Source organism: Zophobas morio, unplaced genomic scaffold (genome assembly GCF_036711695.1).
Source record: "Zophobas morio isolate AGI-343-1 ecotype UQ-CSIRO unplaced genomic scaffold, CSIRO_AGI_Zmor_V1 ptg000026l, whole genome shotgun sequence".
Classification (NCBI taxonomy): domain Eukaryota; kingdom Metazoa; phylum Arthropoda; class Insecta; order Coleoptera; family Tenebrionidae; genus Zophobas; species Zophobas morio.
Genome location: NW_026972131.1, coordinates 4,433,824 through 4,449,845, shown reverse-complemented (window position 1 = coordinate 4,449,845; position 16,022 = coordinate 4,433,824). Strand labels below are relative to the sequence as shown.

Genomic DNA, 16,022 nt, shown 5'->3' with positions numbered 1-16,022 from the left:
ATGAGTTTGTACTTGTGATTTATCATTCCATTCATATTTTTTAGATTTTCTTAAGAGGTGGTTCAAAAAAATTAATGAAGTCAATTTATTTTATTGATTAAATTAAAGGCAACACTTATTATTAGTATTACACCCCAACCAACCCAATTTGGTAGACACAAAATTTGTTAAAGGAAAAACTCGGTTGAAACATAAGGGTAGCACGCTTATTTACATCGACTTTAACATTACAGACCTGCATTTGTTTTATGCGTTCACTTGATTCCGCGAATGTGAAATAGACATGTTTATAATCAACCAATTGTGAATTTCACCGTCAAGAATTAAAATAAAACCCAATGTTTTATATAATAAGCGGAAGTCGAAGCAATAAAACCGACGGTCGTTTTGTTTACAGTTTCTGTGTTTGGCTCTCACGTATGCTGTTACGCCTGTCATCTTAAATTAACAATGTTTATACATACACGATTTTCAGTTGCCTCTGATACGTAGGTATACGTGAGTAAATTGTTTCGTTATTTTATTGATTATTACAAATCAATATTCAAACGACCCAATTCATTTTCCCGAAAATTTGAGAATATAATAATTTTATTCTTAGTATTACACTACATCTATCCCAACTGATATACGTGTCCTTGCAAAAATGTTGATGACGTCATCGCAATTTTTTTTTAAATTCCCACTACAAAAATGTAATGAGAAAAAAAACACAATAGGCATGCAGTCGTCAAGTTTCCGACAGCGAGGGAAGTACTGTCTAAACTCTTTAGACCAATTTTTTCTTTTGTTTCCTTTTCTATGTTTATCTTGGTTTCCTACATTTTCTTGCAATACACGATTATTATTTCCCATCGATTGTTATGCAACTGTATTACTTTCTTCATTAGTTCGTTTTTATTATTACTTCCCTTTTCCAATTCTTGCATTTCTTTTCGAATTACCATTGTACATGATGACAAACTTTAGCTTTTCTTTCTTAACTTACTTTTTGTTTTGGTTTCAATAAATAGTTTTTTTTCCAGCCGCCTTAAAACATGACACTTTTAATGGCAATTTCCACACTAAAAGTAGAGTAGACGTTTTTGTAATTAGGAAAAAAAAACTTGCGTTACTACGGCAACATTCACTTTTAATCCAAGGATTTAAAAGTCTTTTAAATGCTAGGATTAAAAACAAATACTCCCAATAATGAATCTCAAACTATATTTTTTCGTCAATTTTGAAAATATTAATAATGCGGTCTTTAATATTTTATCATTTTATTGATAATAATTAAACACATTACATGATTTCTAAATTTTAAAATTGATATTACATAAATGTAAAATTAGAACAACTTTCAGAAAATTGGATTAACGATTTGCCGTCACTGTTATCCCTTGTAATAGCAGTGTTAACAATGTTTATCAATGTTGCTGCTATTTCATTGTCAGTTACGTCTTTGCTTATATTTACTTCATTGCTCTTCGGTGGTTTTTGGGGAATCACTCCACTCGTACTTACTCGCTTCATCTAACCGCAACATTTTTCGCGCCACATCTTCCTTGTGCTTCACTGATTCCTCTATGTACCCCTCCGCTACACTATTCGATTTCCAACCCCCGTGTCTCTTGAGAGATGTAATGTCACCTCGAGTATCTACAAGGAAAGTGGTAGACGTGCGATGTAAGCAATGTCCGCTATATTCTATATTCATTGGGATTTTCCAATTTTAAAAATTTAGGTACTTCTCGTGGAACATCGTTAATCTTGTGAATCCCAGTTAGTTGTTGCTGACACTTTCCATTTAGGTATTTAAGGAAAAATAGACGTTCATGAAAATTTTTGGTCGAAGAGCTATATATTTCTGGTAAATATTAAAATATTTTTCCTCTATAACGGTGAATGATGTTGGCTTTTTAGTTCTGTATGAGGAATCGTTACAAGTAAACCTGATTTAACATTTTCAATATTGTCTATTCTTGGTAGAAAGTAAGTCTGCAGTTACTATTTATGCCTTTTCGGCCACATCTGGAGGCATATCTTGTTCAACATTCATTATTGGTGAAAAATGAATCAATTTTTGATACTTTTTGAAAATCAATGAGCAATGACAACGTAAATAAAAAAATAGGTAATCATGACTACATAGATACCAGAGTATTGATTTCATTTTCATTACAATTTTTTTTATTTAATTATTTCCAATTTTTGTGTTACATTAATAGCTGGAGAAAAAATAGCGTGTTTCATTGGGATTAAAAATGGGTTTTTTGACTCGCAAAAAATTAATTCCTAATAAAATAATATACTATTTAAAATTTTTAAAACATTTTCAAGCTACCTTATTATTTTATACCCTTAAAGGAGTCGCGCGCCACAGATTGAGACACGTCGGATGCAGATAATAGTCCTATTCTACTTGACTCGGCAAAGTATGTCTAACTCCATCAGGTGTTAAAAAAACCCTTTCGACAAGGATAAGGCCGTTCCCCCCTTTAACAGTTTCTTATCATGTAATCACGAACTTATTTATTCTTCATGAATTATAATTGTTCGTCTTGTTCGTCGCGAGCAAGAGTTCAAGGTTGGTCTTGAAAACATTCTTCCCTGGTGACGGGGCCGATAGCTTTTGCTTTGCCCACCACTGAATTTCGGGATTACTCAGACAAAGTACCCCGCTCTACGACGAGTTGGTCGACTCGCTGGACTCGACCTACCAAACCGACAGCCAACAGCGTTAGTTTGCTGTGTGGCTTTCATTGGAAAGGTGCGCCGCGTCGTGTTTGCCGTTACATGAATTATATACATCACCTTTTATGCTGTGACCTTTTGTCTGGTGAATTTAACCTCGATTAATGCTTTGTCAAAAAATGATGAGTGATTTGAATTATGTGTAAAGTGAACAGTGCTATTTTCATGGATATTTTGCTGTATCTGATGCCTGGAGACAGTAGACTGTAAGTTGTGGTTTCCACATCCAATGGTTTAAAATGTCAGAATCAATTTATCGACACCTAACACTGCAAGCTGCATGTTGAGCATAAATTAGTTTGATTGCGTTGAAGTTAACTGGATAAGTGTTTTTGTAGTGTCTCTAGTTAAAAAAATATGTACTCAGATGTAGTTGACATTGTAAAAATCTATTAAAACATGAATAAAAGCATTTAACGAACATGGGACTCGATAAAAGGTTTCGAGATCATTGACCGAATTTATTAGCATGTCCGCTAAAGATCTTTATATTGTTGCATTTTATTCATGACGTACGAATGGAAAGATGTATGTTTGTTGTTGTAAAATGTGCCAAAGTCGAATTACGGTTTTTGTGTTGTCGTTGTTATCTTCATTTTTTGGGACTGAAAAACGTGCGAAGAGAAGTGACCATCACAGATGGTACGAGTAAATAACGGTTAACATTTTAATATTGTTGATATCTTGGACTATTACAACACAGCTTACAATCTCGGATTTGGAAGGTTTTTACATGCCAAAGTTTATTACAAACAGGTAAAATATTCTAGATTATTATAAGTATTTACAATGACGTAAGTGGTCGCCCCTATATGGTACATACTATATATTATATTCCTTCATTAAACTTCGACGGTAATACAAAATGCTTGTGTCGTGTATAAAATGTTAAAAAGAAACTTGGAAGCAGTTGTTTTGTTCCCGCTATTATCAACACTCACTTTAGAAAATTCTCATTAAAAACAGATTACTAATATTTTGTGTTTAACACCGACGGTTTGAATGTAGTTTCCAGTTTTTTAGGTGTGACAGTTAATGAAATTGTAAAATTTACTCACATCATGCGTCTCCTCTACGTAATTCTTTAACAAAACTCCGCATGTGCAACATTCAGTGAGACTGACCCTCGTCGTTTCTCCCCCATTCCTGTTTGACTACAACCAACCGATTTTAATATGTGAAGGACAACACATAACTTTTTGTTCAAATTTTAAAGATCCACCAACACTTCACTTCTCATAGAAAATATGCGTGGCAACGTTGTTATTTTTTTGGTTGGGGAAAAAAGAAAAAGGTGGGTTATGTTGATTACTGTTAAAAGTAGGTATTCTTGAACATTATAAACCCATCAACTGTCCACGAAATAGGAAGTTAGTATGATTTAAGATTATCTGCTAATTACAAGGAATTGATCTGTCCTTAAAGGATAAATATACTTTCAACTTCCTACAAATAATTTTAATACATGTACTAAAATGGTGTGTTATTGGTAGAAAGATATGTTCGAGTAATACAATAATGACGTAAATTATGCCCAATTTTTTAACATTGAAAGTAAGTATAGATACCAAGAAAATGTTTTTTTTTTTATTATTTTCAGTTTTGCCGGCGACATTGGCGTTTTGAAAAAATGATGTTTTTGCAATTTTGATAACGCTAGCAAGAAAAACAAAGCTAGTAAAAAAATATCGCCCTTGAAAGAGTCCGACAAATTCCGCTTCTTTAAACAATTATAAAATTAGATTTTGCCATTTTCGGTTTGTAACAACTGTTAACCTCTATAAAGTGGCGTAATTAACATCCCCACAGCCATTGTGTCTTTAAATATGACATATATGTAATTAAAGTAATAACTAACAGGAAAAAATGTTGACATTCTCAATTTCTCAGTATATGCTTAAATTCGACTATTTATATTTCGACCGAATTCGACTATTAGCACGTTCAGATTACAAGCATCAGCGGTTAAAAGAAAATGCAAAGTAAAGAACTGATTGATTAATTCATTCTCACTTTTTCCCAAAAACACTCAAATTTGAAGAAATTCGGCAAAAATGTAAGGTGACAGATAAATTTTGATTGACGATTTACCATGTTTCAAGTAGTCATAAAATATTTGCGCGATTTCACAGCATTCGGTTTTTGCAAATCCAAAGTTAAATTGTAAAATGTTGTTATACCATTTTGATTTTTTTTCCAAAAATCTGGATGAAAACTCGACACGGATTCATGAATCACACGTGCAGAAATCCTATAAAATGAAATATATATAATAGGTAACTAAAATAGTACGTTTCACCCCACACTTTGTTTTTTAATTTATTATAGGGTGCTTTATCATTTTTTTAAATAGAACAGGCCATTTTTGACGTTAAAGTATTTTTTTTTTATTTTTTTGTAAATATCTCAAAGTCAGCGGTTTCTATATGGAGCCGTTGGAATATAGCCAAAATCTTTAGAAATCTATAACTTTTTAAAAAATAATCTAAAATGATGTGAAAAGTTAAAAAATGAATCAAAAAAACTGTACGACAAATATTGACGTTTCTTATTTTATAAAAAAAAAACTTCAACGTCAAAATTCGTGGCTGTTTGTTTTAAAAATGATACAATACCTACAAATAGACGAAAAAACATTAAAAATAGCTTAAATATTTAAATTTATAAATTTCATCTAAAACGTCCGATAATAATCCAATCCGAATTCTTCATATGGGAACTGGATTTGAAATAACAAACAATATTTGGTAAATATAAATTAAAGAACGCTTAAGTATGGTAAAATTGTAAAATGATGTACCTAATTATTGTTTTAGAGGGACATAAACGAAAAAAAAAAATAATTGATTAACGATTTACCATGCTTACGATAACTTTAAAACGTTTGCAAAATTTCAGAGCATTCGGTTTTGCAGTTTTAAAGTTGAATTGCAAGATGTTGCAATTTTTTTTTCCAAAAATCTGAATGTCTAGGGTAAAAACTCAACCACATGTGCAGGAGTATCTTATGTTATCAAATTTAAATAATATTTACTACTGTAAATTTTGGAGATGACGTCAACAAATTGTAGGTAGGGATAATCAGCCAAAATTTGATTAGTGTTTACCATATACACGATATTCTTAATACAAATATAAAATTTGACAATTGGTTCAGTATGTGTGTACACTGATTGTACTAAAGCCTTTGACAAACTAAATCATAATAATTTGTTGGCAAAATTGCTTCATTTTTTGGTTTTCTTGGTTTTTCTGATTCTTTGGTTAAATTATTCCTTTTACTGCACCGTTTTTTTCCTTCGTCATTCTTGCGAGTTCTTTCCATCCTTTCCCCATTTTCTTGCGTTCCTCTTCTCCAGGTTAAACGTGGTCTTCCTTTATTGCGTTCTTCTTCCATAGTCCATTTCAGTGCATGTCTGTGGATATTATCAAGTTCTTTCTTCAAAATCGAGTTCCATTTGCTTCGTTTTATTTCTTTTCTTATTATTCCTTGCACAAATCTTGCCCATAGCTCTTTATTCGTGTCTAATGTATGTCTAATTCTCCTCCTCTTTCCCTGCTGATTATGCTGCCTAAGTAGCAACATTGATCTACTTTCTGTATTTCCTTTCCCCTTTGGTAGAATTTTTCTTGCTTTTCTTCGATGTTTATTCTCATTTCAACTATTTTCTGTACATTTCATTGCGTGTTCTTCTAAATTTTGTAACATTTTTCCTATGTCTTCAATTGATCTTGAAATTAAGCAAATGTCCTCTGCATACTCGAGGTCTGTCAATCTTGTCACCTGAAAATAGCTCCACGAAATTCCGTTCTTCTTTCCTATTGCTTTGTCCATATTTAAATATATATTGAATAACATGGGCGATAGAATACATCCTTGCTTAATACCCTTCTGCATTTTTATTTTATCTGACAAATGACCTCTGTGTAGCATTTGGCATGTCGCCTCATCGAAAATTCCTGGTATTAGCTTAATCAGCTTCTGTGGAATTCCTTTGTACTTTAAGATGTACCAAACCAATATAAGTTTCTGTGTTTTTTTTTGCTTCCTTTATTACTGTTCTTAGTGTTGCTATCTGAATTCTGCTTGTTCTTGTCGAACGGGCCAATTTCAAGTTTGATTTGCGATATCGCATAGAATGCGATATCGCAAGTGCCGTGGCCATGGAAGATGCGATGACAGTTGTTGCGATTCGCTATCGCTACTACTGTCATCGCATCTTCCATGGCAACGCGAACTTGCGATGTGGCAGATCCAACTTGAAATTAGCCCGTAGTCCCCCCATTATTCTTTTATATGCTGCTATTTTATTTATTGTACATAGCAAAGTTACCCCTCGCCAGTTCTTATAGTATTTTGTATCTCCTTTTTTGGGTAGGTATGTCTGTTATTAGGGGTGTTAGAATATCTGTTGTTTTTCGGCTATCCGCTTTCTATATCTCTGCTGGCAGGTGGTCTACTCCTGGTGTTTTATTATTTCTCATATACTTAATAGCTTGCTCAAGTTCTGTTTTTGTGGGTTTCTGCGTGTCAATATCTAAAAGATGTTTTTCTTCTCGTTGATTATAATTTATACTTTAAGCCTCTTTTATCCTCTTCTAGAGTCTCTTTATAATATTCTTGCCATCGTTTTACTTGTTCTTCGGTTATCGTTAGCAGCTTTCCTTCTTTATTATAGACCGGTTTTCCGTTGTGTTTCTTATCTACGAAGAGATTGCTAATTTTGTATAGCTCTCTTATGTTGTTTGTTGTCGTTTCTTTTGCCCGTTGGGGCATATCTTCCATCCGGTTTCTTTTATTTTTCCTTGCTGCTTTCTTAGCTGGTTTATTTAATTGTTCGTATTCCTTCCTTATTGTTACCTTGTTCGCTATGTTTGCGGTTTAAATTAGTTTTGCATTTATTTTTTTCCTTTCTTCAAATAGTTTCCATGTTTCAGCTCAGCCATTCCTATCTATTTTCTTCTTGAGATCCCCAAACTTCTTCTTTTATGCCTTCTCATTTATTCTCCATGCTGCCTCCATCTTGCTGGTTGTTTAGTTTTACTTTTTTTAGTCGGTTGCTCCATTCAGCTTTTGTTTCTTCTTGTTTCACTTTTGCAGGTTAAATCTCTTTCGTGTTGTAAGATTTGTTGGTTTTCTTTTGGGATCTAGTTTTACCCTTACTTCTCCTATTAATAGGTAGTGGTCACTTGCAGCGTCTGCTTATCTATTATATGGTCAATTTGGTTCTGTGTCTTCTGATCCGGCGTTACTCATGTTATTGCAAGTTTTGTGTGGAAATAATGTTCCTCCTGTTACCAAGTTATTTCCTAAAAATAGCTCCACTAGTCTTTCTCCATTCTCGTTCATAATTCCTAGCCCGTGTTTACTCATTATCTTCTCGATTCCTTCGTTCTTGCTTCCTATTTTGGCAATTGTTATGTCTCCTTTGTTAGTCTTGTTTATTGTATCTGATAGTTGTTGGTACAAGTTTTCCTTTTGTTCATCTTCCTCCACTTCTCTAGGTGCATAACACTGGATAACATTAATTTTGCTGATGCAGGTTTTTATTCTGGCAGTTATTTGTTTCGTTTTCCTTTTCTTTGTCTTTGTCCATAGCCGGCCTCGTTATTCTTTTTGTTTCCATGCGTTCCTTCGTAGTTTCTTGGCTACAATCTACTTTGGGTTTTATCCCATTTCCATGTTTTCTCATCTACAGTTAGCTTATTGAATCTGATTTTAACAACTTTGCGTGTTCCCTTTCTCTCTTCGCTTGCAATTTTATCTGTTTGTATCTCTGGCTCCTTTTTTGTAAGATCATTATTTATATAGACGCGGTCGTCTAGTTTTAATTTTGCTTTGTTTTCCATAATTTTCTGCTTATCTTCACTATTTTCCACCTGTATGAGACACATATCTTTCCTTATTTTGGAAGCCTTTTTAACTTTTATTTTCATCTCCCGTTGATTTTTGATGAATTTGTTCGCAGTTTCTCTTAGGGTTGCATTGTCCGGTATTTTTTCTCTTTTTAGTTTCTCAATTCGTTCCATTTTGTTTGTTAAAGTTGATAGTTCCTGTTTAATTTCGTTGTTTTCTTTCATAGTTTCCTCGTCATATTTTTTCAGTTTCGTATTTTCCATTTTCAGGGCTTTGACTTCTTGTTTAAAATGGTTTTGTTCTTTTCTCATTTCTTTAATGTCTGGTTTTAGGTCTTTAATTTTTAATTCGGTAAACTTTGATATTGACTGCTTTGACCTTCTCAACAAATTATATTTTTTCCCTCCTAGATAATCAACTCGTTCCCGCCTCTGATTTTGTCTGCCAACACCTCGCCTTAATATTGAAAAACACTCACCTATTAATGGGTAATCAATACAACCCGTTTCAGAACGCTTTCGGTATATTTAGATTTTTTTTCTTCTCTTTGTGACATCTCATAAGTTTTTTCCCTATTCAATGCAATTAAAATTACTTTTCCTTTTGAAATTGCTTAACAGTTCCTGTCTGGGTAAAACAGTAACTTAGCTGTTTATTTATGTTAGCAATTTGTTGTTGGTCTGTAAATGGGGCGTTGTCCATTACTACCACACTTTTAAAATTCTCAAATTCAAATTACATTATCCTGTATTCCCTAAGATTCGCCGCAAAAGAGAAAATCGTAAGTTCAGTCATCAGCCAATCATGTGATGGGTCGAGCATAAGACGGTGCATTTCCAAGGTTTTTCATAAGATTTTTACTTCCCGGGTATAAGGGAAGTATTGCGATAAGGTTCATTGAACCATTGACTAATTTTATGTTGTAACTCATAACTTATGAAAAAGTTGGTATATTTTAGGGTTATCTAGATAGTAAAATGCTTACCCCAATTTGGCTGATCATCCCCAGCACCAATTTGATAACGTCGTCTCAAAATTTTGATATTTAATTTCTATTAATATTTTGTAAAACAATATGTTTCTATACTTGTGGTTGATCAATTCGTCCTTATTTTGACCTTACAACTGTTGATTTTTGGAAAAAAAAAAAAAACTTTACAATACTTCGACATTGTGCAATTTAATTTTCCAATGACAAAATCGACTGCTCATTTATGTTTTGAAATAAATCGTTCATCACATTTTATCTGTTTACGTACTATCAAAAATTCGGTGGAATTATATCTAAAATATCCAAAATATATATTGTGGGCCTGCACTTGTGGTTACCAATATATGTACATCCATTTTTTTAATTTGCTCATATACAAATTTTTATTAAACTCACTTGAGACACCCAGCAAGCTAGCTTGGTTTAAAATTATCGTCTTATTTTGGTATATAAAGCTTTTATTATACTATGGAAGGTATATAAAATCTGTTTGAAAATTATAACAGTGTAAACTATGTATAGAGTCATTTACTACAAATACACAAGAATATGTTCTGCTTCAGGAGAAGTAAACATTTGGCTTTTCATATAAAACTGAACGAAACAGTCTAAAGGCGAGAGATAGATATCAAGTATTTAACGTTATTGTGTACTGGCTGACCCCGTGAACTTCGTTTCACCTACAATTTAATTTTGAATCTGCAAAATCGAATGCTTTGAAATCTTGCAGATGTTTTAAACATATGATAAGCATAATAAATTTTTATTCAAAATATATTTACTTATCCCCTCCAAAAAATTGATGACGTCAGCCCAAAATTTTGCCAAATGAATCCTATCTAAAATGTCCAAAATAGGATGAGACTATACTTGTGATTTATCATTCCATTCATATTTTTTAGTTTTGGTTATAGGGGGTGTCTCAAAAAAATGAATCACTAAGTCAATTTATTTTATTGATTGAATCAAGAATTGCAAAACTGAATTTTGAAATATTGCAGAGGTTTTGAAGTTACTGTTTGACATGCTAGGTTTTCAAACAAAATATCTCTGTTTATCAAGCCCAAAAACTTGAAGACGTCATCTCAAGATTTTGCCGAATAAATCCTATCTAAAATGTGGAAAATATCATCAGTATATTTTCGTAATTTATCATTGCATTCATATTTTTTAGATTTGCTTTTACAGTGACTCAAAAAAATATATGGATCAGTCAATTTATTTTAGTGAATAACTCAGGAGTTGCAGAAATGAATACTTTGAGATCTTTCAGACGTTTTAAAGTTATTGTAAGTATGGTAAATTGTTAACGATATTTATTTATTCCCCCTAAAAAATTTATGAAATGGCTCACTCGATTTTCGCAGATAATTTTGGGAATACAATACAGTTATTTTTAGTATTACACTGCACCAATCCAAGGTGGTATACGTGTTGATCGTAAATGTTGATTAAAATTGTGTGAAGAAAAGACTCAACTCGAAAATGCTGAATATGTTTCATTATACTTTTGGTGCGAAGGAAGTTCTGTCGAAACAACGTTCGATCAATTTTTTGACAATGGTTGATATAAATAAAACTCAGTAGATGCTCATACTCGAAATACGAAGTATCTACTCGAATATCAAATCAAAATATTTCTAGTTTTTCTAGATGATACTAATACTTCAGTAAGTAACAGTTGATGCTCAAGTAGCATCTCGATACAACAAAAAAGGACAACAGTGACAGTGTTCAACCATCAAAGCAAAAATCGAGTCACCAAAATATAAGTTAGTATGGGTTAGACACCTTGAGATGGGAATCTCTATGGCCAGTGTTATAAAAAACGCACTGCACAATTTATGCATAAATAAAAGTTAATTAGCTGAAAAGTTTTCGATATTCCCGCTCCTAATGTGTTTTTCAAACTGAATGCACCTTTTGACGACGTTCCACGTTCATGAAAGTCGCCATGTTTAGTTAAAATTCACTCTTACAACGATCCTACTGGTTTTCTAAACTGCTTTACAGACAGCTCAGTTATTTGCCACGCCGATCCTCATTTTTAGATTAAATGCTCACAAAACGCGTAGATGTTCAATTTGTGTCCGGGGAGATACAATGTTTCCAAGTAGGTACTCAGTACATAAAGTAGATGCTCAGGTATATAAGAGTAATAATGAAGTAGGTACTTCGTACTTTGAATATTAGTTTCTACTCAGTTTTATTCATACCACCCAATGTCTCGCTTCAATGTTTGATTATGTTGATTATGAGCACAACGCTGATCAACTTTCATATCCGAATTACCCATGAAATAAATCATTGCGGTTTGCACCTGAGGTAGTTCGTCGCACATTTGATTGACTTCGTGGACCTATGTGAGCTTGTCGTCTTCTCGGCATTTTAATGAACTTCATAAAACGACACAGAATTATTTTCACAGTCAATCAAATCTGTAAATTTTGTCTTGAGAATTTTAAAATATTGAAAACTTCAAATTAAATCCTCGAATAACGGTAAAGTTTGAAGTTTTGTCGAAACCAACAAATAAATATAGGTAAATAGAATGGCAGATCAAAATGAATAACAAACTTTCGCAATGTGTAATTAAATTCACTTTAACCAAGACTTTTCTTAAATTAAACGACGTTTTTCTTTACGAAAAAACAAAGAACGATTTGAAATGCAATATACTTTTCACAATTGCACGGAAGAATTAGTTTTGTATGACACGTCAGTTAGACGTCCGGTCCGTCAGAAACGCCAACTATTGAAATTAATTCGAAGTGGCGATTCCCATACAAAATTTTTAGAATTTTTTTATTTTTTAACTGTTCTTTTAAGTTTTCCTTATTTTTTTTATTTATAAACCATCCCCGTAATATAAAAAATTCTTCAAATCGGTCAAGCCGTTTTTGAGTCTTAGCGAGACTAACAGGAACAGCAATTGATTTTTATTATATAGACGATTAAAAAATGGGGGTTGATGGTAGAAAGGTGAAAATTTAGGGTTATGTGTATTTTTTGATGCCAATTCTTAAAAAAATAAAAATAAAAAATTTTGTCCAAAAAATAGACCAACATTTTTTAGGGTGGGCCACCCTTATCATTTAGGGGTTTAAAAAATAGTTTACAACCTATTCTCAGACCTACCGAATATACATAAAAAATTTCATACAAATCGGTCAACCCATTTCGGAGAAGTTCGGTTACAAACACTGTGACGCGAGAATTTTATACATAATGCATTATTATTTTAGAACAACTTTCATTACCATAAAAAAGGTTATACTGACTCGACCTTAAAAGATAGACATATGCTGTCGCAGACTTTTCTTTAGAACTTTTAGAGGGGAACAATTTCGTCATACATGATTTTTACGTAACTTTAACCGTTTAAGCAGCGTAAGCAACGGAAGCTGTCAAAGGAGGAATAATTTTCCCGTTTTTCCGAATTTTTCATTGCTACTTCGCTCCTAATGATCGTAGCGTGATGTTATATAGCCTATATGTAGATATGATACATGGACTATCCAACACAAAAAGATTTTTTGAACTTGAACCAGTAGTTTCTGAGATTAGCGCGTTCAAATAAACAAAAGCTTCAGCTTTATTATATAAGTATAGATGAAGATATTGTTACGTTGATCGGTGAATAAAATCGGCGTGGATAAAACTCAACAATTTACAAAATAATTCCGGCGCACTTCACTGGACTCTGTTGACTCTACTGTCTGAATAATAATCTTTCTCGACGGTGGCCTCTATTTAAACCTATCGTTCCTCTCGATGGTTCGAGAACGCCGCTTCGAGGGTTTTCTGGGTCCGTTGCGACATCAGCTTCCAGGCTGTCATTTAGCAAACGCCGCGCCGCCCGGCCGATGAGTCATACCACATACTAGAAGAAACACATACATATTAGAAGACCCATGGGCGTCGTACTGGGGCGGCGTATGGGTTTATTTCGTAACAATATATTCTGTATGTGATTACACCGGGTGTCTGGAGAATGGTGGATTAACTCTTCAGTACGTTGTGCACGGGGTAATAATAAAAACATTCTTTATGAGATTCCAGCTTTTTTTATGACAAATAACATGGGTATAATATTTTTATTTGGAATTGTTTTACCATGGTAAACCTCAGGTATTTTATCACAACGAGTTTTTGTCGTTTTGGGGAAACACTGAGAAGAAACCACAACCTTTAGAAGTGGTGGCCGTCGTTTCCCTGATACCTATGTGTAAAAAACCTTCATACAACTTTGGAAGTTAGAAAGAAATTACCTACCCAAAATGATTCATTTTAGAAAGAAATTACCTACCCAAAATGATTAATTTTAGAAAGAAATTACCTACCCAAAATGATTAATTTTTTCTCGCAACAGTTCTATGTGAATCATCCTTTTAACAATTTCTGGAAAACGGATCACTTCTTGGAATACATTCACGCTTTCCTTTTCTTAATTGAAAACATTCTCGTTTCGCAGAACTTTAGCGAACATTTTTTGGGGTGATATATTTCTTGGCAAAATGCAAGTTTAGGGTAATAGAATGAGATGGGATGACAGTTCGAAGTTCATCGTTCAATAGAGATAACATCTTTAAGAAATCGTAAGTAATTAGCAGTAGGAGAAATTATCTTGTAGTCTTCTTCATTATTACAGTCCAATTGGCTCTTTTCTTTTGTAATGAGAAATTCGTATGAACGAGTTTTTTGAATGTTTCGAAGAAAACAACTTGAACCACTGTAGATTGTTCAGCTTCCTATTCTTCTCCAGTTTCTTTTTGAAAATGATCTAGCAGTATCTCAAAAAAATTTGAATATTCTGGTAACTGCACAGTGCGCCACTTATAATTGCATATTATCTAGTAAACGCAGTAAATGCGTCCTTTATAAAATAAGTGGTCCGTTTTATTAATACGAGATACTTTTTTAGGATTCCCAGCGACCTGGAAAACCGGGAATAATCTGGAAATATCAGGGAAAATCTGAAAAAGTCCTGGAGAAATTTCGGTTGTTCATAAATTTGATATTTGAATTTTATTCTTTTTCCTTAGCGAGAGAAATTGTCGGAAACCGAACGAGTACCGAACGGCTGTGCTGAATTATCCCCGGGTGCACTTGGTTCGTCACCTTGTTTTTTCATTCCTAGACGTATTATTTTTGTCATCATTTTCACTATTGTTACGTTGCTCGGGCGAATAAAAATTGGCGTGGGTAAAACTCAACAATTTATTCCTTACTAACTCGATATACACGACTAACTGTTACAGTGATTAATAATCCCTGTTCCCGACGGTGGCCTCTATTTAAACCTATGCGTGCCTCCCGATGGATCCAGAACGCCGCTTCGAGAGATTTCTGGGCCCGCAATCGAGACTTCCGGTAAGCCGCTCCAAACTTGCCTACCGATGATTTTTAAGAAGTTAAAAAATGGTCAAAATTTATCAGATCATAAAACATTACACAAAAAGAATTACTGGATAAACAGTTTTGACTTTTGAAGAAATATATACATATACTACTAGAGTACACATTGAAGCATCTAGTTACGTCTCTTCAATTTGGACCTTTGGTTATATTTGAAAAAATGGCATTAAATCCCTCCATGGGACACTACATCCTGGCGAAGATGATCTCATAGAGTAGTAAGGAGGGCCGCGATTATGTGTTTTATAGCGAAAACAAATGGAGTGTATAAACAAAGCGACCATAGTGGAAATAATGACGATAATTTTTTATTCAAGATCTATATCATTCCTTCAAGGACTGGGTTAGTTTAGTTCACTGACAGGAACTATAGAACTGAACTTTCACGTATTCTGCTATATATTTTCGTGAATTCTAACATCATCAATGAATGGTTGCAACAGAAAACGAGGTGGTCACTCCCATCATATAATTTGTAGTTTACCCATTGAACATAGTTCTAGTCAAAAGCGGGTAAAAAGTTATCAGAGTAATTGATACATATATTTCAAGTCTACGTATGCTGTTACTGCTTTTTCTTCTTTCACCCTCCAGGACGATGCGAACCGACATATTCATCAAACCCCTCCTGTAAGATTCTTCTCTATTGAACCAGCTTTCAAACAAAAGAAACTGCATTGAAATCGGTTCATCCGTTTGGGAGCTACGATGCCACAGAAAAATCCGCAGACAGATAAAGGCTTCAAGATTAAGAGTGGCTTAAGTGCTTACTATTGAAATCGGTTCATCCGTTTGGGAGCCACGGTGCCACACATGTAGTCTATCAAAAGTCATCAATACACCACAGTATGCATTTCCGTATAGACTAATAAACCTTACCATCTTAATGATGGGTAGTTGTTTTCCCTTAGAATAGGTTTATATTCTCTAGGGGTTTTACATTTACTAATTTTAGTAAATACAGTCTGGCATAATTCATATGATTACACTGGCGTAGACCACAAAATTCCATAAAATTAG

At 33.5% G+C, this 16,022-nt stretch overlaps 1 protein-coding gene and 1 long non-coding RNA gene across 2 annotated transcripts in view; both read left to right on the top strand.

Moving 5' to 3' along the window:
* The first annotated feature begins 2,649 nt into the window (after positions 1-2,649).
* Positions 2,650-16,022, top strand: part of LOC135136198 (uncharacterized) — a 43,601-nt gene continuing 30,228 nt past the window's right edge. Inside the window, exon 1 of the mRNA XM_064065369.1 lies at positions 2,650-2,942. The gene's annotated coding sequence lies outside the window, so the exon portion shown is untranslated. The remainder of the gene's footprint in view (positions 2,943-16,022) is intronic.
* Positions 13,927-14,951, top strand: LOC135136694 (uncharacterized). Its single transcript, XR_010281747.1, has 3 exons — positions 13,927-14,182; positions 14,509-14,789; positions 14,846-14,951. It is a non-coding gene; the product is annotated as an uncharacterized LOC135136694 (long non-coding RNA).